Source organism: Notolabrus celidotus, chromosome 17, assembly GCF_009762535.1.
Source record: "Notolabrus celidotus isolate fNotCel1 chromosome 17, fNotCel1.pri, whole genome shotgun sequence".
Lineage (NCBI taxonomy): Eukaryota > Metazoa > Chordata > Actinopteri > Labriformes > Labridae > Notolabrus > Notolabrus celidotus.
In genome coordinates this window covers 8,320,998-8,347,427 of record NC_048288.1, presented here as the reverse complement: position 1 = coordinate 8,347,427, position 26,430 = coordinate 8,320,998, and the positions used below count along the sequence as shown (strand labels likewise).

At 41.7% G+C, this 26,430-nt stretch overlaps 2 protein-coding genes and 1 long non-coding RNA gene across 3 annotated transcripts in view; 1 reads left to right on the top strand and 2 right to left on the bottom strand.

Moving 5' to 3' along the window:
- The window catches only part of trpa1b (transient receptor potential cation channel, subfamily A, member 1b), a 156,586-nt gene that overhangs the window by 116,578 nt on the left and 13,578 nt on the right, over positions 1-26,430 (bottom strand). The window lies entirely within an intron of this gene.
- Positions 1-26,430, top strand: part of kcnb2 (potassium voltage-gated channel subfamily B member 2) — a 98,841-nt gene that overhangs the window by 60,261 nt on the left and 12,150 nt on the right. The gene's annotated exons all lie outside the window — the stretch shown is intronic.
- On the bottom strand, positions 22,221-23,453 carry LOC117829226. Its single transcript, XR_004634582.1, has 2 exons — positions 23,412-23,453; positions 22,221-22,820 (listed from the first exon to the last, which is right to left on the bottom strand). It is a non-coding gene; the product is annotated as an uncharacterized LOC117829226 (long non-coding RNA).

The following is a 26,430-nucleotide window of genomic DNA, read 5'->3' as shown; positions in this document are numbered from 1 at the left end:
TCTCAAGACGCTTTTACAACAATAGGAGGTCTAGACCACTCTATGCCAATATATATCTAATCTATCAAAATATATCTAAAAAAAAGAAATGCTCATCAAAGACGACAGCTTGGCCATAATCCTCCTGTCAGCCACCACCTCCACAGGGTCCAGGACTGAGCTGGCCTTCTTCACCAGTTAGTTCAGTCTTGCTCTCCTGTATCCTGTCCGTCCACAGCAGGTTTAATCCTTCCAATGTGGTGTTCGTGTCCAGTGTTAGCTCTGTTAGCATGATGCTAGCATGATGCTACTCTGCCAGTATTCCCTCTGGTGTTGGGTTAGCTCGTCCACCTTGTCGTAGATAGATCTTACATTCCCCATAACGGTGGGTGGAAGGACAGGTCGACGTCGTCCCTTCCTAGCTTGCACCTCAGTACCAGCACGTCGTCCTTGCCTCCTTCTCCTCAGCTCGCAGGGAACACCGGGCCCAGCATCGTTTAGCATCAACACGCTACGGGCAGCTAACAGCTGATATCATATGTAAACACTGTTACCATGGATACACGCAGGATCTCCGGACACACACAGGAACAAAAATAACAAAACACCACTGCAAACGTAGCCAGTTTGGTGTCTATGGCCAACAAATGAGTCATTAAAAGACATGACAGGCTCCAAATACAAAGAGAACTAAACAGATATGAAAAAAAAGTCAAAAAAGAACAACGAGGCGAGAGCTGCTGCAACAAGCAGCCACCCGAGTGGCGCAGGCGTAGAGGTATCAAGACGAGGATCTTGTTATATGATTGTATTATCCAGTAAACTGGTTAAATATGTATGCCCTTTGGACTGTGGAGAGCTTCACTGTGGAGAGCTTCACATGTCACTTAGTGTCTTACATTACAGCAGGCTGTCAAAGGTCATTGTAAAGCTTTCAGCAACATTTGCTTGTTAAACAGTTTCTCTACAACTCTGAAATAATTTAATGTCTTTGTCGAATCAAGTGAAATCGCTGTTAGATGACATTCACTTTGTGGGAAGAAATCTCAATGAATAATGATCCAAGCGGCCTTTAATGTACCATGTTGCAGTATATTCTAACCACATCAAGCAGCTGTATCATTTCCATTTGCAACAAGGGTTTAATACCCAGAGCACTCCAATAACTCAGACATCCGGATAGATAGTTCTTCAAATTAGCATATTGTCACTGCAGATTAAAACCATTGGTGTATCTTAGATTTTGTTTAGACAGAACGCAAGGCAAATTAGAGGAAGCACTATAGCATGCAGTGGAAAGATGCCAGTGGGTGCAAATTGAATCGAGGATACGTCCATACATATTAAAAAAGTTTAAACTTTAGCAAGAAAGTGCTTGTCCTGGGGCGTCATACATCTCTAAAAATAGAGATGCAAAGAATAACAAGGGCAGCTGGAGACTAACAACAGAAAGCGGAGCTGGAGTTCTTGTTGGACACACAAGGTGCGGCTAACGTTCTTGGACAAAATACTTGACAAATTGTTCAATCTTCAAATTCACACTTTCAATTTACTTTCTTGCAGTGATGGAAATAAATATAGTTTGCAGAAACAAAAAGCAAAACAAGCTCAGAGTGCTCTGAGTGACTTAAATTGAGTTGCAATGGATGGTTGCATTAAAAGTGGATTTTCCCCCCTGACAAATTCAGTGCTCGAGTATAAAAGAAATTCTGTTCTGCTGGAAACAAAATGATCAACTCAAACACAAGACTCAGAGTACACAGAAGCACAGTTCAATCTATAGAAGCTGCCACTGGCAGCACAGGTATTTATCACTTCACTCCCCTGACAAAAGGTTCTCTCCTGTTGAGCCCCATCAGATCTGTCGTTTCCCCAGGAGGGATGATAAAGTTGTGATTCCAACCCCTGTCAGAGCAAAGGTCAAGGAGAGAGATGTACTGTATTTCTCTTTTATCCCCTTCCATCTGGAGACAGGCCATGTGAGCCTCTGGAGCTGCACTAACACATTGAAGTTTGTGTTTTTGTGTCTTTTGGTGCCAGACATGGATTTTATATATAGTGACACATGGAGAGATTTTGAATGAATTTGCTATTTTGTATGTATCGGCAACATCTTGTTCCACTTTTACTCTGTGCCTCACAGTGTGGGAGAGAAACCAGATTACTCTGCAGGAGTGATAAATTCAAAACGTATACGTAATTATGCATGAGCCATATGGTCATTTGAAAGTACAAGAGAGGAGGATGCAGAGTAAAAATGTTCAGGCCTCCTGCAGGAACTGGCTAATGATGCTATTTTATGCTGTTTGTTGTCCAAGGATGTTGTATAGACAAGCTGTTCAGTCCAGCCTGTGCCTGATGTAAGGTAGGCCGGGTGCTTGGCTGAGATGAAGATGTACTTTTAATCTGCAAGTGAACAATATTTCTCTGTGCTGATAGTGATAAAAAAGTTGTTTTAGTAGTTATTTTTAATCTTTATTAACTCAAATTTATATAACAGATTTTTCTTGTTGGGAGTTAGATGTTGATGGAACCAATCTGGTACATTTTCCACAACAAAGTCATAAATGAGCGCTTTTAGCTTAGAATAGCTCAACTTAAAATAAAGACTGAACACAAGGGGCCTTTATGTTAGTGGAACTGCCCTTTGGCTTTAACTTAAAAACTTTTGTTATTATATTTTCACTTTGCTCCAAAGCAGCTACTTTGTTTGTCGTTTAAACATAAATTTAAATTCCATAGGTAAGAAGACACTCAGTGGATCACAGAGTCTGCAGGTAAACAATGCAAGATTAGTCTGCATATCTTACAATAGCAGAGCTAGCACCACCAGACTTCAGTCCTCCTTGTAGGTTAATGTCCTCATGCCTGTGATGGTTACTCATTGCTCTGGCTGAGTGGTTATCAGTTAAACCAAACACAGCCTACATACAACTTTACCTCCAGCAACAATTCTAGAATGGATGAGACTCATTAACCAGCGCTACAGTTCAGATACAACATGTGATCTGAAATCTGAATTAGCTTACAATTATAAAAATATCATTTTTTTTCAACAAACTAGCATCTCTGGTTCTGGAGACAATGTTTGATCATTTAGGCAATTAAACATGCACATCCCTAGTTTGAATAATTCAAAATTGAAGTCATATTTTGCATGCAGTCGCATAAGAGTTTCTGCGTTTTAATCATTCTGTGAGTGTGTCTGGCAGGAAACTTAAGTTTTGGTTCTTTTGATTTTGGTTCATTATGAAAATAAGCTGATATAAAAAAATCCTGACCTGTTATTTTTAGTTGAAATGAATCGATGCCGTCATGACAAGTAAGTTAATGGATCAAATTCCTATGCAAGGTAGAATTAGTTGCCCAAAGCCCACACATAAGGTTTGCAGTTTCATAGAATTTCCTCAACATAGTACTCCCCTGTTCAACCTTTTCTTCAGTGTGACACATAACAGAGCTTTTTGGACGTCCGTGCACATGCACACACAGACTGCACACACAGCTAAACAGGGGAACACACACTATATCTTCCTTCCCATGCGACTAATTGTAACAGGCTGGACCATGAGGCAGTAAAGTGAAGGTCACCTTGTGTTTGGCCCCAGCTGATAAGCTCTAATGTTGTCTTTTATGTGATGCCATGCTCTCCAAGGACCCTCTGCAGCTTAAAGCGGCTGATCAATACACTAAATCAGACGCTCTCATTAAAGGGACCCATGGGCCTGTGTGTTTGTGTAACTCTGTACATGTGTGCCATGCAGAATTTAATTATGCAGGGTGTAGTTGATTGTGTGTGTGCTTGTGAGCATTTTGTTTAATTGCAGTTGAGGTTTAATGCATTAGTTTGATTTCAAATGCATGCCGATATCTAATTTTGTTAATGCAATTATTTGCGCAGTCATTAACTTGAACAGAACATATCAAATTAGAGGCAGTTTAAGGGTGCTGATCTGGATTTGCCTCAGTTGACATTTAAAGACATTTAGCGCTGCTAACATGGTATGAAATTAGGATTCTCTGGCAAAATGTCATTTTTATAAGCCGTAACATTTGACATTCTTTGAGACTGTTCGTCAGTTCATCAGGAAATTTAAGTTGAAGCCCTCTAATATTGAATGAATGACAATCAATTAACTCGGAACTGTAGCAAGCAACTTGACCTTTCCATGGAAAGTGGAAAGTTTTTCTGTGTTGCAGAGACTTTCTCCTCTTGTGCTGGTGTGTATGTGCCCACATGTGGGTACCAATGTTTTGGACCTGCACTTGAGCCTGTGTGTGTGTGTAAGAGTGCGCGGACACACAGGATCACGTGTGAGCTGAAGAATGGAGTTGAGCCAAAGTGCCCAGAGCCTGTAATAGCTACCTTGAAGGTTCACCTTCAAAACTCCAGATTACAAGCTGTACCTACCTCTTCTCCCCTATAATTTCCTTCGCTACCTCTATTCCCCTGTTCCCCAGCTTTTCCATCTACCTTTTGCTGTAATGCATGCATGTCCTCGAAACACATCACCTCCCTGTCTTTGAATATCACAGCAATGAAAGCAGGAAATGCTCCTAAGAATTGTGTCCTTCGGTCTCATTGGAGTTTGGGCATTTATGTGTGAGACGCGTTCGGGGGAGAGCTTTACAGATATGAATAATGTGACTCTGTTGCAACCCCGGAATCACTAATACTATTGTTTAAAATCTTATTAGCACATTTGCAATGTGTAAAACTAGCTTTTCATTGCACTGTGGGGACAATTGATCGCAAGTTTATGTCCCCAGATATTTTTTATTTAGCTCATTGTGTCCTCATCTTGCACACAGGCCTGTAGTTTCTCCTGCCAGCATGTTTTTATCTTCTCTTTAAATGGTAAACACAAGTCTTCCTGCTCAAAGCAGAGTCCAAATCAGCAGAGATATGCTGTCATAAACAATCCTGTGAAGGTATTCTTTGAGTTTCTTCATCTCCTTCTTCATCTGCGCAGCGATACGTGTAGCTGCAGGAGTTGGTGAGGGGCCGTGTGAATAAAGGTCAAAAGAATTGCAAGCAAGAGGAGAAAGACGGAGAAAGTCTTAGAGTCAGGCGGGCCAAATGAAGAGAAATCCAAATCTTTCAATTAATCTGCTTAGTTCCCCTGTGGGCAGATGTTGGAGAGACTGCAGCAGGCCACAGGTCAGTGAAGTAAACAGACAAGGGGAATAGAGTGGGAAAGAAGATATCAGAACTGCATTGCTGACGTTGAGTTGTTGCATACCACTAACAGACCCCTATGTAATCTGCTCTGCCCTTCCAGCCACCTTGTCAAAAATGTGTGCTTCTGTGTCACACCAACCATCTGGGTTCTGGGGTACAATTAAGTCACGAGTGATGCCAGAAATGCTGAGAGTCCTTCTTCATGCCCCAGAAAATTACTCATCCTTTAACAGCTTCCATCTTTTCAACATAAAGACATTATGGGTCATGAGCATAGACTGTAAAAAATATGGACGTAGTATCCGTGACGTCACCCATCTGTTTCTGAAGAGCTGTTTTGAGACCAATGGCTGCGGCAGCCATATTGCTTCTGTCGAGCCAGTGTGACGTAAAGAGGCGGGCTTTGAGCCTCCTAGCCAACAGCTGCAGTGTTCCCACAGGCAGCTGTGTCTCTCATTGGAAGACTGGTAATCTCAATATCTTTGAAATTGCTGAATTAGAAAAAAATTCACCCCCCTCACAGTGAGAGGACGTCGAGAAATTAGCTATTCAGACTACACTCATCTTTTGTACCAGGCTGTAAACATGTTTATTAATGCTGCAAAGATCGTCTTTTCCCCATTCATGTGTATGTGACTTCTGGTACTTCCGGAGCCAGCATCAAGCGGATCCTCGATGAACTGCAGCTTTTAACACTTCCACATTGACTCATATTTTTAGACCGGAGGTTGCCGCTTGGTCATGAGCCACACTAATGACTGTGTGAGATGGATGACCTGTTTCCACCTCCTCCTGTTTTACAAAAGTGAGGCCAAAATACATCCCTCAAAGACAGGGGATAACATTTTGCAGTTATGATGTTTCTGGAGACAGAACGTGCACATAAAGGATCAGCTGGTGGAGCCGTTATCTTTGCATCATGCCCCCTCTGCTACCCAAAACATCAGACACTTAATGTAGATTCACGGGTCACACAGGGGACTAAGATATTCTTCAGAAGTGGATCAGAAATATTATAAGTCTAGGTGATTTTTCCCTTTCTGATTGACATGTTGATTGTTGTTCGCTGCCAGGCGATGAGTGAAACAATCTCGTAAATAATGTTCCTCCTTTAGCTAATCAATAAGCTGCATGTTATCATTAAAATCCAGATGTTAAAGCAAGTACACAAATAATAAATTAAGCTTAATGAATATTTATGAAAATAAAAAAACAACGCTTTTGTCAATGCAACCAGTCTGTAATGATAAATACAGTATGTAATTAGCATGGCAGAGTAATGTTGCACAACAAAGCACTTCATTGCGGGTAAGTGGCAGACGTGGTGAGTTTCTTTCTCTATTTCTCCGTATGTTATCAGGCTATTAATGTAACTGATGTCTAATATGATAACTCAAAATAATGCAGAGATCATCTGATTACAGTGCCTTCATCAGCAGCTGTCCAACGTTTTCAATCAAACTATCCATGCTGCTGTCATAGTCTGCAGGTAGCAGCAGTGATGGCCATCATTAAAGATGACGACATACACACATTTCTCGCTGGATTTGACTGAGGGAGTCTTTCGGTTTCATTTATGGGAAGCTGTCGTGTCGCCCATCCCTTTTTTTCCTACCATGAACGCATTTTACAAACTAATATGTCCAAGAGATTGACAATAAATCATAAATCAATGTGGGTATTAGAATTGTCACATTTATGTTAATATCTCATGTATACTGGATTAGTTTGACGGATACTGATTTCAGTATATGGGAGGTTTGAATAAATGAAGAGCAGTATGAACACAAATGGTGTATGTTAAAGGAATAATGGTGTAGGTCAATAAAACAATGTTGGTTTATGTCACTTGTTTGGTAATCATAACCACATGGCAGATTTGTGGTTGTGGAAGCCATTGGAATTACATGTATTAAAAAATCTGACCATCCCTGCAACTCACTGTACCAAAACTAAATTAAACACATCCTGTTGTGGCTTATGAAGAAATTACAGTTATAGTATACTTAGAATTAACAAGTATTTCACATTTAGACTTGAGAAGCAGGAGAACATTTAGGTTCATTCATGTCACTGCGTATTTACAGCGTGGGTATTTTGTTACAGACATCCATGGAGAACGTATTTCTTGTGCTCTTTGTATTTGGATATTGCTTAAATGTCTCATTGCTCTGTAGTGAGATAGGAGAACCATCAATCTGAACATCCATGAAAGACAGTGGGTGAAGACAGAGTGTGCAGCCAGAGCCATTAGTTTAACTCCTGGATTTTACAGTTCCTGCAGCTTATAAAAAGAAAAAGAGACCTTTGGCTTCTTACTCCTTCTCTGTTACCAAGAGATACAAAGGTGAACTCAGCCTTCCAATTAACCGCATAGCACACACAAAGACACCGAGTCCATTTCCTCACCTAGCAGAGATCATCTCAGACTTGAATCAGTGTGAGGAAACTACAATTGTACAAGAAATAATGAATACCAAATGATAGCCTCACTGCATGTACAAATCTTTCCACTGAGGAGTCTAAAATAAAAAGCAGGAGTGATTTTAGGAACATCTCTCCTCTCAGGTGGGGGCATCGCCGTTACCTGTGGCTCAATTTATATTCCTGAGTGATAGAGGTTGTTTGGCCAAGCTTTAATCAGCACTGACATCCTCTCCACTATCAGATAAACTAACTTTATTTCAGGTGGGCAGTGCTGACAGGGACGTCAGATAGAACAAATAGGAAGAGGACAGGAGGGACGAGTGGGTGGGATGAGAGGGCTTTAAGAATCTACAGTCAGGCCAAATATTTAGTCAGGATGGACTCCAACAACATTCAGGGATTGTGTGGTTTTACTTTCATGCGTTTTATAGTTTATTCAACCCATAAGCTGAATTTGGTTTAAAGGAACCACTCTGCCTATAGCACTTTACATGCCCATTCTTGAATTATACTCATCTCCTGCATCACAAGGTGAATTGAGCTGCACAAACACTGCTTTTTGCTCAACTGAGCACAGAGGAGCTTATACCTCGGTCTACAGTAAGGGATTTTAGTTCTTCTCTCATAAGCAATAAAACTGTGATAGGTGTATGAAATGGCTTTTCCTAAGGCATATATCTGCTGAGAGATTGCCGCATATGGATTATCTCTGTCTGAATACACTGGAGTAATACCTTCTTTGATAATGTGCCTCCATAGGATGGCCTAGGTGTGACATTGGGATCGCCTCCGCTGGAAGTTTTCGTAGATCTATTTTCATGGAGAAGGCGTAGAAATGGTGTCCTGAATAGAAAGCTTATAGCCCTAAAGAGAGATAGATTAAGCTTCTATTATTTCTCCGCATTGCAAATGAAAATGATTGATTTGGCTATTATACCTTAAAGGACATGAAATTGTGTTTTTCTGCCCAGAAATGGGGTAAATTTCCCTGTTCGGGTTTCCATTAGCATTGCCTGGTTTCAGTCAGACCGTGTGCAGCTTTCTCATTTCACATCATTATATGGATTGGAGAAAATCTCATTGTACATAAATCTTTTCATCAAGGCTTCCCTGTGTGCATCACAGTGTAATCTTAGGTCAGCCATATGTGTTCTTTATCCCATGGCATCTTTATTATATTTCATTGTCATTCACTTTTTCATGTGAAAGCTCAGTCTCTGTAATAACTCTCTTTATCCAGTTTATTACGCCACATAGTTTAGTTATGCTAATGAGTGTTAGTCAAAACAAATTACAGTCTCATCTCTCAGCAGTGATTGAATTTTGGCTGACAGAATGACTTTATTGTATGTTTGTTACATTAAGACCATAGCAGCTCATTGTGCCTGGTAGAGGATGCTGCTGGTTTTTAATGTCTCGTCATGTGACAAACCAGTGATTCCAATAACAAGGATGAATTCCCACTCTGTCTCTGCATATACAACTCAGGAAAACAGGGCTGTGTATCTTGAAATGTATGCAATATGAATACCTGCTACATTACAAAAAGGAGACCGTGCAGTTAGAGTCTCAAGTAGATGTTTGTGAGTGTGTTCAAAGGAAGACAGCTGAGGGAGATGAGGATGTCAGCAGTTTTGCCATTGGGTTATCATAAACCAAATTAAATTTGGACAAATTAAAACTTTGACCCGATAATGATGTTGGAAGAAAACTAAAGGGATAAAAACATAATTGAAATTCGTCACCTTAGGGCACAGGGATATCTGAACAAAATTTAGAACTAATCCATCTAAAAGTTGTTGAGACATTTTGGTAAAAATTCATAAGAATGTAAATTTTAAAATGGTTTGAGGCCAAAGAGAGGCAGAGAAGACAGCTGAAGTTTGTATGATTCATCCTCTGGAAACCATGAAACTCTGTTCAAAACATTTTGCCAACCAATCAAATTGAAGTTGAGCTTTTTAACTAAAAGCTAAAAACAACAAGCCACTAATAACAGCGGATGAGCAGGAATGGGATAAAAAAAATCAGTTGAATTCATCCTCTGAGGACCATGACTGACTGTACAACAGAACATGACAATTTACCTGGAAGTTGCAAAGACACTTCAGTCAAAATACATACAACTGCAATCCTTGTAATGATTTGAGGCAAAGTAGAGTCAGGAAAGACAGCTACAGTCAGAAGGTTCATCCTCTGGGAACCATTAATTTCTATTCAAAAGACTTTGCTTATCTTATGACAATTTACCTAAAAGTTGCTGAAGTATCTGGGTCAAAGTTAATAAAAATCTAAACCTTGTAATGGTTTGAGGCCAAAGAGAGGAAAGATATACAGCTAAAGTCAGTAGGATTCATCCTCTGGGAATCATGAACCATTTTGCCAATTTATCATATTGAAGTTGAGCTATTTAACTAAACGTGAAAAATGTCAAATTGTAAGTGGATCACGGAAGTGGGAAGATTCATCCTCCAGGGATTATTACTGACTATATAAAATGTCATGGCAATTTACCTGATAGCTCCTTTGACATGTCACTTAAAATTCATAGAAACGTGAATCTTCTAAAGGTTCAAGGCTGAGGAACCATTTCCTAAACTCCTACTGATTTTAGGAAAGACAGCTTAATTCAGTAGGATTCATCCTCTGGGAAATATGAACCTCCTTTCAAGACATTCCATCTTATTAAGGTTGAGTGATTTTTAAAAAAGCCATCAAGCCGCTGATGACATTAGGGAAGCAGTAAGGGGATCAAGAAAATCGATAAAATCCATCCTCTGGGGACCGTGACTTACTGTACAAATGTCATGGTAAAGCATATGCTCATTTTTGAGACATTTCAGTGTAGTTAACCGTGTGAGAAGGGGCTGACAGACTCAAACACTCACACCAATTTTGCCATTCCACACTAGAACGACCTAGCATGGCTAAATGACCTAGCATGGTTTAAACTGCATGTCACTTCCTCAAATTTCCCCAGTTTACCAATCAATCAGCCAGCAGCAGCTACATCTGGTCCCTCCACTCTGTGTGTAACCATGTTATGCTTGCTAGCACCACAGCTTGCAGCCTTATTAGCACCAACAAATTTGTTCTTGACACTAATTACAGCTTCACAGTGAGCACCGCAGTGGGCTCGACAAATGAAAGGCAGCAATCTCCCCATCACAAGGTCTTTTCTGGAAGCATGAACAGTGACAGGAGTGTGAGTGGGGGGGAGTAAGGAGGGAGGAAACAAAAGCTCCTTTTTTTGCTGCTGGGTTAAAGGTGGCCACTTCAAAGGAGGAAGAACAAGGAGTAAAGGATGGGAGGGTAACAGAAGGGAGGTCATCCACTGGGGATTTCTTTTTGTCTTTATTGCGGGTTGAAGGCAGTCAAGAGGAGTTGCCCTGGGCCTCAGTGCTCCATGCATCACTGGAGAGGCGATATGTCCATGTCAGGTTCTGTCCTCCCTCTGCTACAGCCTGCTGCTACAGCTCCCCCTTCCACTTCATGTTTTCAAACTAGCAGGCTTTCATCATTTGACCAACAGCAACAGGAGCTCACCATCTCAGGATGCTTTTCATTGCTATTGTGTGAGAGCAGCCTGCATTTCCTGTTATAGGTTTCTGATCCGGTCTGTATAGCTGTATCCCCATGTGAATTGATGGCTCGCTCAGAGCATCCCGAGCAGCAGCGATGGCACGTGAATATGCAAGTACCTAAAAATGGAACAGCTCCCCTGATGTCAAGTTACTCTCAACCCCACAAACATCCACTGTTAAGGCTTACGGTGGCAAAATGTTGGCATAGGTAATGGGCTCACTCACACTTACTACTTTAGAGGAGTCAGGATGCAACTGATGATGAGGAAGGCGTGTAGGCGGCCCCACCAACGCTGCTGTGGATCAGTGGAGAGAGCGGCGGGCAGGACAAGCTGCAGTATGCAAAAATACAGTTACTAACTTGTGCTCCTGCTCCTGCTCAGCAATAGCTCTGAAGAGAAAAACTGTGCGAGACGGAGAGATGAGGTTTGTGTGTGTGTGTGTGTGTGTGTGTGTGTGTGTGTGTGTGTGTGTGTGTGTGTGTGTGTGTGTGTGTGTGTGTGAAATGTGTGTCCCAGGGAGTGTAGATCATAAAGTACAAAGCAGGGATTGTGCTTGTTACTGCTCGGGGACCTAAAGCCAGGATTCAGAAAGCCTTGAGCTTACTGTGAGCAGCTGAAGGGACAGTGGCTCTCTCAGCTCAGACTGGCCTCTTCATTTACAGCTGAGGGGAGTTTTATATCCAGCAAGGGTCACTACAGTTTGTTTGAGCTGACTTTGTTGTGCTTTAGGTGCCAAATGGTTTGGATTGGTCACACAGGCACAGAGCACCAGCTGGAGTTAGGGGAAGTTCAGGCGTGTTTCTGTGAATGACCACCGGCAGATTTGAGAAGTGCTGATTCAGTAGATGCCAACCTTCAGCAGTACAAACAGTGGAAAAAACATTACAAATGAGTTTGGAAAGACTTCTTTAAATCCAAGGTGCACCACATGATGTACACACTGTACTTCAAACTTGGCTAAACTGAGAGTGAAACTCTCAAGCACCAAATATGGCAAGGATGCAGTGCTGACCCTTGGGGAGATTCCTTTGTCCTCCCACTTGTACTCCCATCTGCAGTATTTTCTGGTAATAAGAGACTCCCTGCTCCTTTGAACCAACACACACACATTTGTGTAGAGTCAAAGGAAAGCATCAAGTCTATCACACCTGCTGCAGATCTCTTACAAGCAGGTTTTTGGCCATGCAGCTGGACTCCAAGGACTCTACCAAGGATGAAAATCCAAATTGAGCAACTGAGGAAATTTGCTTAAAAAGGAGTTCCTATTTTTGTCAGTGTGTGTGTGTGTGGTGTGTTCAGCTCATTTATCATGAAGAGGGATATTTATACTCATTTCCTCAGACAGTCAAGCACGTGATCTCCTCTCTTCTCCTCCATCTTTCCTTGATTCACTCTCTTGACACACTCCTCGTCTCGTTCTACCCTCATCTCGTTCAAGGAGGCATTCGAGAGGTTCGAGATGACTTGTTGTCTCTTTTAGATATGTTTTCATACTCCATTCATGAATCAGACATGAATAAATGCAAACTCATTCATACCCTTACAGTGCACTTGTCCTTTTCTAATTTGTCTCTGCTGCTATAACTAACAGTCTGTCTGTGTTTGTTCCTCCAACATCTACCTGATCCACACATCCAACATCCACAGCCTCCCTTTGGGATCCATGAAAAGTCTTTGAACTCCTGTAAATCGCAAACTTGCCCAAAGTGCTGACCCAGAATAGACAGTCCCAACTGAAGACAAAGCCAGCCAATACCGAGGGTATTTGTAGCGTTTCCTTACAGGAGGATCAGCGCTTTACGTCCATGAATCCATTAAGACCAAAGTAATGGCACACATGGGAGACAGAGAAGCACAGCTGCTTCTGTTTTCTTCTCATATTAATAATTGAGAGAGATTGATTATTGAGGAAGGCCAATCGGTGTCATCTGTTCTATTTTAAGTGGTCATTTTTCTTTGATAACCAGGGTCTGATCCCTCAAAGGTCTTTGAGGTTAACTTAAGATCATTACATGGAAGAAGGAAGGGGGTCATGCAGCTAATTAGAAATAATATAGCAAAGGAAACAAATGTTTCAGCACATTCATGGTGTTAGGGTTCTGTGTGTGCTGCATGCTTGCGTGCTTGTTTGTGTGTTTTTGCACACACATGCAATATGTAAGCATTCAAGTGCTTAAAACGCTCCAACCCCCTTCACCCTGAAGGCATCCACATGGTCTATGTTCTCCTGCTTCCCTTATTTCCAGGCATAGTCTCACACATCAGCGCACAGAAAGAAGAGAGAAGAATATTACTTGTTTACCCAGCAGCCTCCAGAAGCCATATGCTCCGGTGCAATGCAGCATACGAGCGGTGCCACTCACTATCATTAATATCTGCCTCGTTCCTAATAATTTTGACTGTAAAAACAAAGAGACGTGAAAGGTGTGCATGCCAGGGAGGATTTCTCTTCATCCTGTTACAGACAGCTGCTGCAGCTTGTCCCTTTTCTTGTCCTCAAAGAAGATGTCAGAGGAAACAAAGAGGTTGTCACACTGCTGACTCCTCGTCCAGTCAGACAGTCACAAGAGATGATGTATCAGCTGGATGAAAGACAATGTGTTCAGAGTCGGAGTGTAATGAGGAGCTTAATTGAGAGGAAAGGTGGGAGGAGGAGGAAGAGGAGGAGGACAAGGAGAAGGGACGCTTTACAAGGAGAACAAATGGCTGTTAGAGCATGACTGTGTTAAAAAGATATGAGTGACACCACTGATCGGAAGCTGGATCAGGTTACTGGATCAAACATGGTGTTAACTGGTAAATTCACACTTGTGTGGCATTTAAGGACACCAGTTGTTCGCTCACTGTGCCACTTGCTCCTCATTAGTCCCATGAAATGATTTTACAAAAGAAAGTGATAAAAGGGATATCATATGTTTAAAAGAAGGGCTGTATGGAAAGCACAGAGCAAAGATGGTTTGAGTCAGCCCTTACAACATGATGACCGCCATCTGTGGTCCTTAAAACACCTATTCAGAGACCAACGTGTGATGCCACTGAGACTATGTCCACAGTCTAAGGTATAAACACTACTATTACTTTACTATACATGCAGGGTTTCAGAGCAGAACGCTTCTTTCTAGACTTCCATGTTGTTGTGTACTCTCAAAGTCACCCAAACCAGGAGCGACAGGGGGGCTGGTGAATCAGGGACAGTATTAAGAGTGCAAGTGAGGTTTCTGGTAGAGGTTGTGGGGGAAACTTGAATGAGAAAGAGAGGGGAACGCTCCGCAGGGAATGCGCTGATGGAATGCAATGTAAACTAGGTGCCAAGGTTAAAGCCACTGTTGTTCATGTGGCAACTGTTCTAAGACCCCGAGTGACATCAGAGTGTGGTCGTCTGTCCCTGGGCTTAATTTAGCCGCATACGCTGGCAGCCTTAGGATCCACTGTTCCTGTTTTTCAGGGGAACCACTGATGCCAGCAATGACATCATAAATGGGATGCACAGGAAAGCTTTTAAACCAAAGACACACCCACACTCAGGCTCTCAGTGTCCCTAAAGGAATATCATCTTTACTGGATACAAGTGCAGATGATGTTATTTATGTTACGTTGGTGTCATGTCACTGTTTATTCCTCTTCACTGGAGGAAAGGTGCGTCAGACGAAAAACAAAGAAACAGAGATGTTTTGTTATCTTTGTTAAAAGTTATCATGGGGGGGATTAAACTGTCGTTTGTGGAAAAGAGATCCAAACAACTGCATCAGTAATCCTTTTATTTCCAGCCACTGTCCTCAATCCATTTCACAAACACAAACCTCCTAGTTAGAGCGACCACATCTCCCCACCAAGAGATTCCAATTAAGTCAGATGGAAATTTTCAGAGCAAAACGCCCTAACACACTGGGAGGGCCTGTGACTGGACTTAATGAATAAGAATCAATATTTGAGATTGATTGAGGGATTTTCTGAGCGTGTGATGTGCCTCTGTGGGCCGTTCTGATAGCATAAATTTTGTATTTGAACTCTGCCGTGAAGCTGAACAGTCTAGGGAGGTCAAACCAGGAGGGGGCTTTAACACGGGTCATTAGTCCTGGTTAGTAACAGGCCAGCATTGTAGAGCTACTCGTACTCATGTTATTCTCACATCAACAGAGATGAATCTGCTTTTACATTTGAATACGACTTCAGAATTTTAGGATCCTGAAGCAAATATCCTTGAAAAATATTTGTGTTATGGCATAAGTAATTTGAATTTTCTTTTGCTGTGCTATTTCTCATAATAAAAAGTGAATGTATTCAACCTTGTAAGCCAGGGGCATGAGTTTATACTCATTATATTGTACATTATTCACTTTCTGTGTGTGCTTTGTGAGGCAGAGTGTGCTGTATCCTAAGACTTGCCCCCAGCGGATCAATCTTGGTAAGTTAAGTGTTGTAGAGAGTGGTTATGTTTGTTTGCACGGCCCAGAATCACTCTGTGAGGTGTTAGCTCGATGCGCATCACTAACAGAGCGAGACAGAGGGGACTTAGGATCTTGTACCACGGCTTAAATTATGAAGAAGAGGAGCTCCCCTGCTGTTTCGGGGGTTACTGTTATAAATTGTTTACCTGCTGTTACACAGCTGAAGCACCGTGGCGGAAAAAAGACCCAGAATCAGTGACACCAGAAGAGACACTGCCAATTTATCTTGACCTTAAATTTCTCCGGCTAAGGAGGCTTGAGTAAAATCACAACGTGGAGTGTTGTCTCTGTGTTTTCTTGGACAGATTTCCAGAGCTGGAGCAAATACGGGAAAAACACAAGTTCTAAAAAGCAGGCCAATTATTGCAAGGCTGAAAGTTTGGGAACCTTTACCAACAATTCTTCAAACTTTTTCACATGCTCAGTAAGAACTAAATCCACAGTTATGAATTATACATTGTAAAGTTCCCTTAACTTATCCATTAAACTTTTCATGAAGGCACAAAGATTTCTTCTTCTTTAACAGCATTACTAACAGGTTCCATGCAGAGCTCAGGCCTCCTTCATGAGAGCATATTTCCAAAATATATTTATGTTTTTAAGTATGTGTGGTGGCTGTTACAGCAGAAACAAACAAAAGCACAAAGACGCCGCTGGTTTGTGACTTGTTTGCAGAACTTGTGTTTAGTGCTGGATTTCACCTGGACTCATTTCCACTGGGAAAATCTTGTTTGACTGTTTAGTTATTTTTCAGAGATGCTGAAGATGCGGAAGGGAAGATCAGGTCAGAGGAAGGTTGCTATTTTACAGGCTTTATGCAAAACAGAAAATAAATGCATCAGGATTTTTCTTACAGGCACTGTGAGGAGTTTTCATGTTGTGTTGATTCTGGCGCCCCCTCTGGATGAAATCTGTAGTGTTTTTCTGGGATGAAGATTGCACTTCCAATGAGCACCATCACCCTCTGTGTTAAAGATTTGTCTCTTTATTGTTGGAGTAAAATAATGAACATAGCTCTTCATTTTAATCCTACTTTTCTTTGTTAAGGCGACTTTTATCAGGATGCAGAGTGATGAGGTCATGTGTTGATTTGTAGCTACGTCATATTATTAACTGTAACGTCATAACAATTCATCTTTGTAAACTCTGATTTATTACTGTTAGTTAGCTTCCAAAGATGAGGAGACATAGTGGTTTAACGTTACCATCACAGCCCCGGTGCCATGATGTGAGCTTCAGTGTCCCAATAATTGTCTGAATAATGTAAATATGCACACGATTTAATTCTTCAGTCCTCATAGATCAGTGAAGCATTCACACGCCGGCATAAACATTATATCCTGTTCATAGACATTTAGCTCTTTAAGCTAGCAAAGCCCTGGTTGTTGAGTTTCTCCATCTTAAGCAAAACTTCAACATAAAACATTTGTCTGTTGATTACCCTGCTCCAGTATCAGCCATGAGGACAAAACTTTATGTAAAAAAAATTATCTAAAGAAGAAAAACTCCTCCTGCTTCACAACTTACTTCACACTGACAAACTTTAGCAGCTGAGCTCTAAACGGAGACACTTCAGAGTGAGTGAGGAATAGCGACTCAGCTTTTTCACAGAAAATACGATCTTAACACATGCACTAAACTTCAGCATAAAGAAATAACAGCATAATAAAAAATCCCTTTGCAGATAATCTCATTTAACTATGCATGCTATGAAAAGATATCAGTGTGAGAGTGAGCCTGTCAAAATCAGCTAAAACTCCTCACCGTGCCTTTAATGAAGATTTCATTAAGCTTTGATCTCCCCTGTCTTGCAGTGTTTTCTCTGTGTGATAAATTAAAATTATTAAGCTTTCAAAAAGGCGATTGTCCCCTGCAAGGTTAGAGTGTTAGCTTTTGATTAGTCCATTTAACAGGAGTGATTATTCAACACTTTAAGCCCTGGCAATGCATCATCCCATCAACAAAATATTTTACCACCTTACAATGGTGGGAAAAAATAAACACTTACAAATCATGAAGTAACAGGCCTTCAAAAATGGCAGGAAAATTAGGTGACAATGTTTAACCAAAGAAAACATCTTGATTTAGAGCGGTGATAAAGACTTGAAAGATTTAGATATCCTCTGAAGACCTGATGATCTGAACTAGCACACACCCTTCCTGGAATAAGTAGCTGGAAAAGAGCTGCATGTTCTCCTCCTTTTATCACCCCCAGGAACTTTAAGACTGTTTCTTGTCCCCCTATCATTCCTATCAAAAGCAACTATATGAGATCATTCTCTAAGTTAACATCATGTTTGTCAACACTGCTGATCCTCTTCACAGAGCGCTGATGTAGGGACAGCAGTTATTTCAGTAATAGGATTAAGCATCCCGCAATGTCAGGGTGTGAAGGTTTAATTGTTTGTTCACTCTTTATTGGCTTTAAGTATGAATTTTAAGTGTACCACCAATCCTTTGACTGTGTATTCTCAGCAGCACAAGCACACAGGGTTATTATTTACTTGGTATTATTCAGCGTTACTTCGACTTCTTCCATCTAATATGTCCTGAATGTGGTGACAAAAAAATACAGTACTGTAGTTGTGATGGAAATCAAAGTGCTTTCACTTTTTGTTGAACTTTTTCTAAACCAGGTGCACAAAGTGTTGAAAATACAAGAATATGTTTGAGGAATACCAAAGATGTTTGATTTACATCTTTAAAAAAATGCACAAATCAGCAAATTTTAGGATCCAAACTGTCAGACTTTCATTATGTCAGGTAAAGTTTATTAGCTTCCCCACAATCAAGCAGCAGTTAAATTGGCTCTGAAAGCATTAGTATGCATATAACTACTCTCATTTCCTCAGTTTAGGCTCATTTGCAGACTTTTGTGGAGGTTTACTTTGACTTATTCTTTCTTTTTATTTGTATGAAAGCCTAAGAGAGGAATTAGCTTGAGCACAGTCTGCTCTTCCCTCCAGTGAGAGTTCAAAAGGTCATGGTCAGCCACAGAGCTGCCTGGGATTTGGTGCTCGCCAACATGTGGGATTAAATTGAGTCTGCATGAAGGGCGCACAGTCTTCTCACTAAAACATGTCATACCCCCACATGTGAATCTTTTATGTGTTCTGATTCCTCCTCGCAGATCTGCCGCCGGGCATGATGACTTTATTATTATCAGTAAACGCTCAGCTGTAATTTTTGCCTCTCGCTGCGTCTGCTCGGAAATGTTCAGCCTCACACTGGGCTATAATAACTGTGCAGCCGTGTGCTTAACTCATGTTGTGCAAAGAAAACATCTTGAGTGTGGAGAATTCGCTCATTGCGTTGGTGCAACACCCGAGGCTCCCTCTTTCTCTCCCTCCTGAAGGGATCTGCAGTTTTGGGAGAGTCTAATCCACGGGGGAATTCATTTCATTCAATCTGCGGATGATTCAGGATAATTGTAATAGGATTTGAAGCCTATCTTTAGTTAGGGTATAAATACAGTTGTACTCTTTCTTACCCTTAGATGAGCGGAAATAGATGAATAATCTGATTGCACACCTCGCTTTTCATTTCCAGACGCTTCCCCCCGCCCCACCTGCTGGGACCTCTTGTGGTGTTTGCAGAAATGTTGTGGGGGCTTATCATCTTAAACACACAGATTTGTTAATCCAATACCTGCTCTGCCCTACTGTGCTGATTACCTGATCTGACAAGGCTGTAGACTGTAATGCTACACTGACTCATCGCCACATCATAAGCATAGATGTGCGAGTACAAGAGACAAACACAGGCAGCATAAAATGGGTAATAAGGAGAGTTATTAATGTTGAGGATGTTTATACAAACTTTGAAAGATCTGCTTACAAGAAGACATTCTGATAGTTTGGATGGTTTTTAGCTGTATCCCTCATTGGCTGGTGGTGTTAGTTGGTCCACCGCTTCAGTACAAAAAACGTATTGGATGCATTGGAATTATATTTGGGATCACCATTTATGGTTTCAAGAGGTTGAAGTCTAAGCCTATTCTGGAAATGTTGTAAATGCAGGAAATACGATGCTGCCCAGCAGACCAATAACAGGGCTTTTGGTCAACGTCGTTCCAACGTCTAGTTAAATTTTGGAGGAGGTGCCCGTCAGACTATTAGCGTAGGCTTCTGCATTGGAACAGGACTAAACAGACGTACAGCAGAAGTATAAACCAGGCTTTACACCTAAACAGGCTTAACAGTTAAAGGAGCTATAAACTCTGTCTCATAATAGTGTATCTGCTAATGAATCTTATCACAGGACTTTAAAACTGTCTAGTAAAATTAGTCCTACACTCTCAGCCCTACATTTGCTGCTGTTGTGAACATCAGACACATGTGTTTGTATGTATATGTATGTGTGTGTGTGTGTGTGTGTGTGTGTATGTTATATGTGTTGTGTGTGTGTGTCCTCATTTGGATTAATTAAAGGAAATCTCCCGTGAAGTGTGGGGGTGTCCCAATCTGGCCTTCTCAAGGACAGGCAACCTATCAATAATACCCCAGCCTCCCCTCGACCTATGCACAATACCACCACCCACTCAGATGCTCACACACACACACACACACACACACACACACACACACACACACACACACACACACACACACACACACACACACACACACACCCCGTTCTAACTCCATGGAAACGGTCACCCAGAGCCTTTCCCAAGCCTGGTGATCATCGCTCTCATTTGCGGTGGAACAAAGCCTGTGAAATTCAGCCTGTTATTACGGCTCCCTTATCAGCGCTCCCTGCTTGCCTCCGCCATGAAGCAGCACTCAGCTCGATTGCTCAGTCATTCATACCCTTTTTTTTTTTTTTCACCTAAAGTCTCATTTCTATTGTGGTCTGTTGGCTGTTCTTGTCGCTGACGACCACTGAGTCTGATCCAGCATGAGTCATTACCGAAGTAAACATCATGGCACATTGTAAGGGGAGAGAGCAGCATGTGTTGCTGTGCGTATGAGGGGCTGCCCCGGCTAAGATAATTGCTGAAATCACTCAGCTGATCGGTTGCTTTATTAAAACTGCAGTGTGTATTTGAGTGTGTGTGTGTGTGAGGGTGTGAGTTTGTCACATCAAGCTGTACTAGGAAAAAAATAGAAATAGAAAGTCTCTTTTGATTTTCCTGCAATGATGGCAGTCTTGAACCACTGACTGTGTAAAAAGATGGCTGACACCTCCTTCCTTTGAAAAGTGAAGCCAGCCAAAACAACCCTGTTCAATGGACTTTAACATACTGCACTGATGATGTTTCTGGAGTGAGTGTCTGCATGGAGGGGATCTGCAGGTGGAGCAAGGGTGTTGATGTCCCGCCTCTTTTGGATTCGGCTTATTAATCAAACTGCAAAGACTCCCTGGTGACTTAACAGCTTCTTTGACACTCATGCACTACCATGTTTATGAAAAGTTGAATGACTCTTTTGCGAGCATTTGTTACTTATTTTCTCGCTAATCTGGTGCACCAAACAAAGCAGGGGCTGTATTTGTCAACAGAGCTGTCAATCATGGTGCTTTATCAGTTTTTCTAGCGCCATATAACTGAAACTAATACACATAAACTAACATGATACATGCGACTTTCAATGACAGAAAACATGATTGAAAAGAAAATATTTGACGTGTACTTTGAATTTAAAGTTTGACCCATGTCCCATTTGTTAACATGGAGGAGGGTGGGCTTATCACATACAGCTGCTAGTCAGTAGGAGAAGCTCCAATTATTTTGGCTACTCTTTGGGGAAGCTGTCATGCCCTCTATCTTTTCATACAGTCGATGCCTTGGGTGTCTCTATGGTTATGAGTAAAAGCTTTAATATGTTGTTTACACCATCGCGGCTACACTTTTCCCAGCAGCAGACAGGGATGTCAAGGTGTTGTTTGTTAATTGGGATGAAGAGAGACGAAACATAACTTGGTATAAAAAAGCACCCGCAGTCATGTAGAGGCCCTGAAATATCAATTACCATGAAGTGGGACGACAGTTTCATTAAAAAGAGAAGGTTTTATGTCTTTTTGTAGCCTCTAATTAGTTTTTCTCTTTGGTCAGCTATTTGTTTGTTGGACTCGCTGTCTGCTCCTTGACTCTTAATTTACTTATTCACTTAGTTGGCTGCTCTTGTGCCTGTCTTGTTTCCCCTCCCGTGTCACTCATGAATATATTCATGCAAACATCGTCGGGGTGAATCTCATTAGAAAGGAAAGCATGTTGTCTGCTTAGTGTGTTTCTCCCAGTAAACAAAGTTTCGTTAACATATTTACTCCGGTTTCCCTCTGAGGACAGAAGGACGAAGATTCACCAAAACAAGGGAAAAGACTGAGAGTGTGCATATGTGCAGGACAGTGATGGAGGCAGGGGTCTGTCCTTGAAAGTGAAGCTGAATAACAATAAATCAGCACAGCCACGTTGGAGGATTTTGCCGCGGCAGCACATAACTTGAAAGACACTCTTGTGAAAGGTACAATTGAGATTGACACAGTGTGCACTTCTGAAGCCAGCAGTCAGACAGTCCAAATTCTGGGAGTGATGATGTTAGGGTGGATGCTGGATTCTGGTGTCGAGGGGAATATAAATGAAAAGCGGAGTACCACATAGGGTTCAGGGTTGCACTTTATTCCCTTTTCTTTACACTTGATTAGGATTAGCCGACTCCTTGGTGACCAACACTTATCCCGCAGTCCCATCTGAGAGACAACGAAGGAGACAGAGAGGGTGGATTTCTTATTCTCTGCATGAAGGATATGGGAAATAGCCCTGGGATTTTTTTCAACTCCGCCTTTGTGCATTAAAACTCAGTTTTCTCTCCACCTCCATCTTGCCCCTTTGCAAAAAGGGAGAAAATCTAATCACAAAGTCAGAGAAAGTTTTCTCTGCTGTGATTCATCTTCAGAAGGAGGCGGAGCTCCCTCTTGTGGGAGCAGAAACTCTCACTAACCCAACAGTGACCCCTCTAATGTCTGTGAGGTCATTTAAAGCTCAGTGTGTGACTCTGAGATGTCTCTTAATGTTCCTGCTTGTACCACTTAAAAGCAAAAGTTTCTATCCAACGGCATATTGTGAGGATTCACGATGAAGCATTTGCTGCAGCCGACAGTTTTGTGCAGAGTAACCTCTCCTTACCCCGAAATACGTCTCCGTCATCCCGACCGCTCAGAGGCCCTCTGCGAATCACTCGGCTGAACGGCAAGGGCTCTGCATCACAGAAAAATAACAATGTTTAAGTCATAAAGCTCCTCGCTGCTCCACTCGCTTGAGGAGTGCTGGGAGAGACATTGCCATGGTTACAGAGTTTGACTCAGACAGCAAGGTGACGCGTAGTCATTGAGGAGAACAGATCGAGGTACAAGAGGGGAGGAGGAGGGATGGGGGGGCTTCTCTTTTTCATGTGAGGGTGTAGAGCCGTGAGCTATGGGTGCCTGCTGAGTGCAGCTGAAAGTGACAGTGTGTATTCTGGAGAAAGAGAAGAACGATGGTGAGAGAACAAGAGGCAGGGAAGGGGCATTTCTATAAGCACTTGCATTGTATGTGTTTCGGTGTGTGTGTGTGTGTGTGTGTGTGTGTGTGTGTGTGTGTGTGTGTGTGTGTGTGTGTGTGTGTGTGTGTGTGTGTGTGTGTGTGTGTGTGTGCGCACAATCGCCTGTGTGAATATGTGTGTGGGAGGTGTAGAGAGGAGTTTTTCCTGTGAGGTTCTCCCGGTCTTATCTGTGAAGGAAAGGAGGTGACAGGAGGGTAATTCTTATGCTGTGTAAATATTTCTGGAAAGCACCACATACACATGTATACCTTCACACCGCTGCTACCACACCTCCCCATCCTCCATCAGCCTCCCAGCTCGAATGGATGATGCTATCAGGAGACCTGGTGCTGGAGGGGAGCAGGAAGCTTGTAAAAGATCCTAACCGGGCTGTTATCTACATACGTGCAGGCGAGCTGTGGAGCAGCCAAGCGCCTGGCGAGCTATTCAGAGGATCATGAATATTAACAGTGTCCGGGGTGCGTGTTTGTTTTCTTCTTCTTTCCTCTGGTCGGCGCCTGGAGGAAGTGTTGATTATGGGGCCTTGGTCTGGTGATTAACACGGGTATTGCTGCATAGGCACAGAGGCTAGCACACTTAGCGGTAATTACACTGAGCTTTATCTGGCCTTCTGTCTCTGTCATACATGAAGAAACAAAAACACTGAAACATATCAAAGTCATCTACTATAACACGTTTGTTCTCCTTTGGCATTATGGCTTTGCTATTTATATGGAATTCATCCTGTGCACATGCAGAAATATCAGAATTAGCATGTGTTTAAATGTAATCTGCACATATTTAAATGCATATAAGAGAATCTCATGTGCATGTACATGTGCATCACTTTTTTGTGTCTGTGTATGTGGGGGTGTTGTGGCTGTATCTCAGGGTCTGCCTGCTGTTCTCCTCTCTACTGGGGGACGAGGGGGGGAGGTGTCAGAGGAGGCATACAGGTTAATAATGCTGTCACGACATCATGGCCAAAGGCTTGTTCGACCCAGAAACGCACATACAAGCAGCATGCAGTGCACACGCACAAACTCGCACACTTTTCACCATCTCTCCTCGCAAGGAAAGGACACAGAGAAATGGCATTGTTGAAATTGGTTTCTGATATAAATAAATATATAGAAATCTTAATCATCATGAGAGAGATTTATTGTCATGGGGAGGCATTAGTGAAACAGTTGCACAGCAACAAAGTAAGACAAAAGCCCTGAAATAAGCAAACCTTCAGCTCTGCCTGTCTCATAGCTCACGGCAACTCCTTACATATTTTACCACTAGAAAATTAGTTTTATTGAATTTCCTCCCACTAGGCGTAGTATCTTGTTTATTACTGCAGGTTTTAAACTTGTTATAAATTACCTCTATTTTCTGAATGAATTTTCCTCCCATATATTTGTCATTTTGGTGTAAAGGAAACGGCTTCTCCTTGCTGCTAGTTCAGCGTGTTCCCAGACCTACCTGACTGCATATTCCCTCTCAATTGCTGCTTTTTTTTCTACGGACATTGGTGATGTGAACGTCGCATGCAATGACTGGCTGCAAGGTGGCCAGGAGGGCAATACTGATGGACAGATTACAGGGGGGAAAGAGAGAGATAGAGCCTGATAAAGACAGTGACAAAGATCGGTGCGATTACAAGTTTGCCAAAGTGAAAAGAGCTAAAAGTGATGATCTCACTGAGACTTATCACTAAGATGTCCTAAATCACAGTTTGTTCTATGCATTAAATTCTTTGTGGCACAGTGTTCATGACTTTCCTCACTGTCCTTCCTCAGAGGCCTGGTCTCTGCAGGAACCACTTCCACATCCAACGCTTAATTCACAAAACTGCTGAGCCGGACACAGAAATAGCATCAGCGCAATGTGGGTAATATTTTTCTAATACAGCGATGAAGTACTGTTGAAGTGTAATCATATCTCTCCTGAAGACCACATTGGGTGTAGAAATCTGATATCAGAGAGAACAGGCTATGTTACAGGATATAGAGTAGGATAGACGAAGCATTAAGTATCTATTTCAGTCAGGATCCCATCAGAGCTTTAAATAAACTCATCAATACGCTTGATTGAGAAGGACAGATGCAGATTTCTCTCAAGGTTGAATAAAGAAATGGCCCGGCGAGCTTGTGATGTGCAGTTAGTCATTTTAAGGAACTGTTGTTGCGTGTGTAAGTCTTTATTTGTTGTGTAGCAGCGCGCTCATAAATGTTTAAGTTTACCGGAGTACTGTTGTGCTGTGTTGCTGCTTATTTATAGCCTAAAAGCTACACTGTTCAGGGTAACTAAATGTCCCTCACCAATCACCTGGCCCTCTGAGTTCCTTGTTTATGTGCGACTCAGGATAATGAACCTTAAAAATAGATGCACTTTTATTTTTTTAATGTGACTAGTGTATATTTTTTATAAAACTTTAAATAACCAACACTTTAGAAGGGTTTGAGGGTTGTTCATATACTGAATCAAAAAACGGGAAAACTATTAATGAACCACAATAAGAAGTAATAATGATCCATCAGAAAGAAAAACTATGCATGACCTAGATTTAAAAATTGTACTTGCAGGAAGTCACATGTCCAGCTATTGAGCCTTATATAAACTATGAATGTGCGCATTAAGCGTAAATAATTAAACAGTCACCCTTGTTAGTGGATACCAGAATTGCAAGTAGATTTAATTATTGTGGACCTGAAATGCAGGTCAGATACCATGTCTAACTCTTATCGCAGCCACCCTCCACTAGCGAGGGCCGTTGCTCTGATTAATGTCTGCTGCCATAATGCCATAACACTCTACTACCTGGATGTAAACAAGCACAGATGACAGATGTCATCTAGTAGCACAGTGTGGTTTGTCAGTATTTTGATCTAGTAAATGGAGTTCCAATTGAATGTAGGCTGTGTCTGCTTAAACTAACATATAACTATTCAACCAGAGCAATGAGGAACCAGCACAGGCATGAGGATTTTAACCTGCTGGTGGTGCTAGCTCTGCTAATGGTAGCCTCACTCCGCAAACCAATTTGCATGTGTACCTAGATTGTGCTCAGTTCTCAGTCTTCTGTGTTTTCTTACATTTAGACAAGTTAGTTAGTATTTAAATTACCGTGTTGTGAAATATCAGTGTTTATGGAGGCACAATATCTGGTTAATTTGACACATTTAGAATTAAGAAGTTGTGGGTCTTATGTTTCAAGGGGTCATTATTTTTTAATCAACCACCAACTGTATGTCATGTTCTTCAAAAAACAATACCTTATAAAAGGTAGCATGGACATCT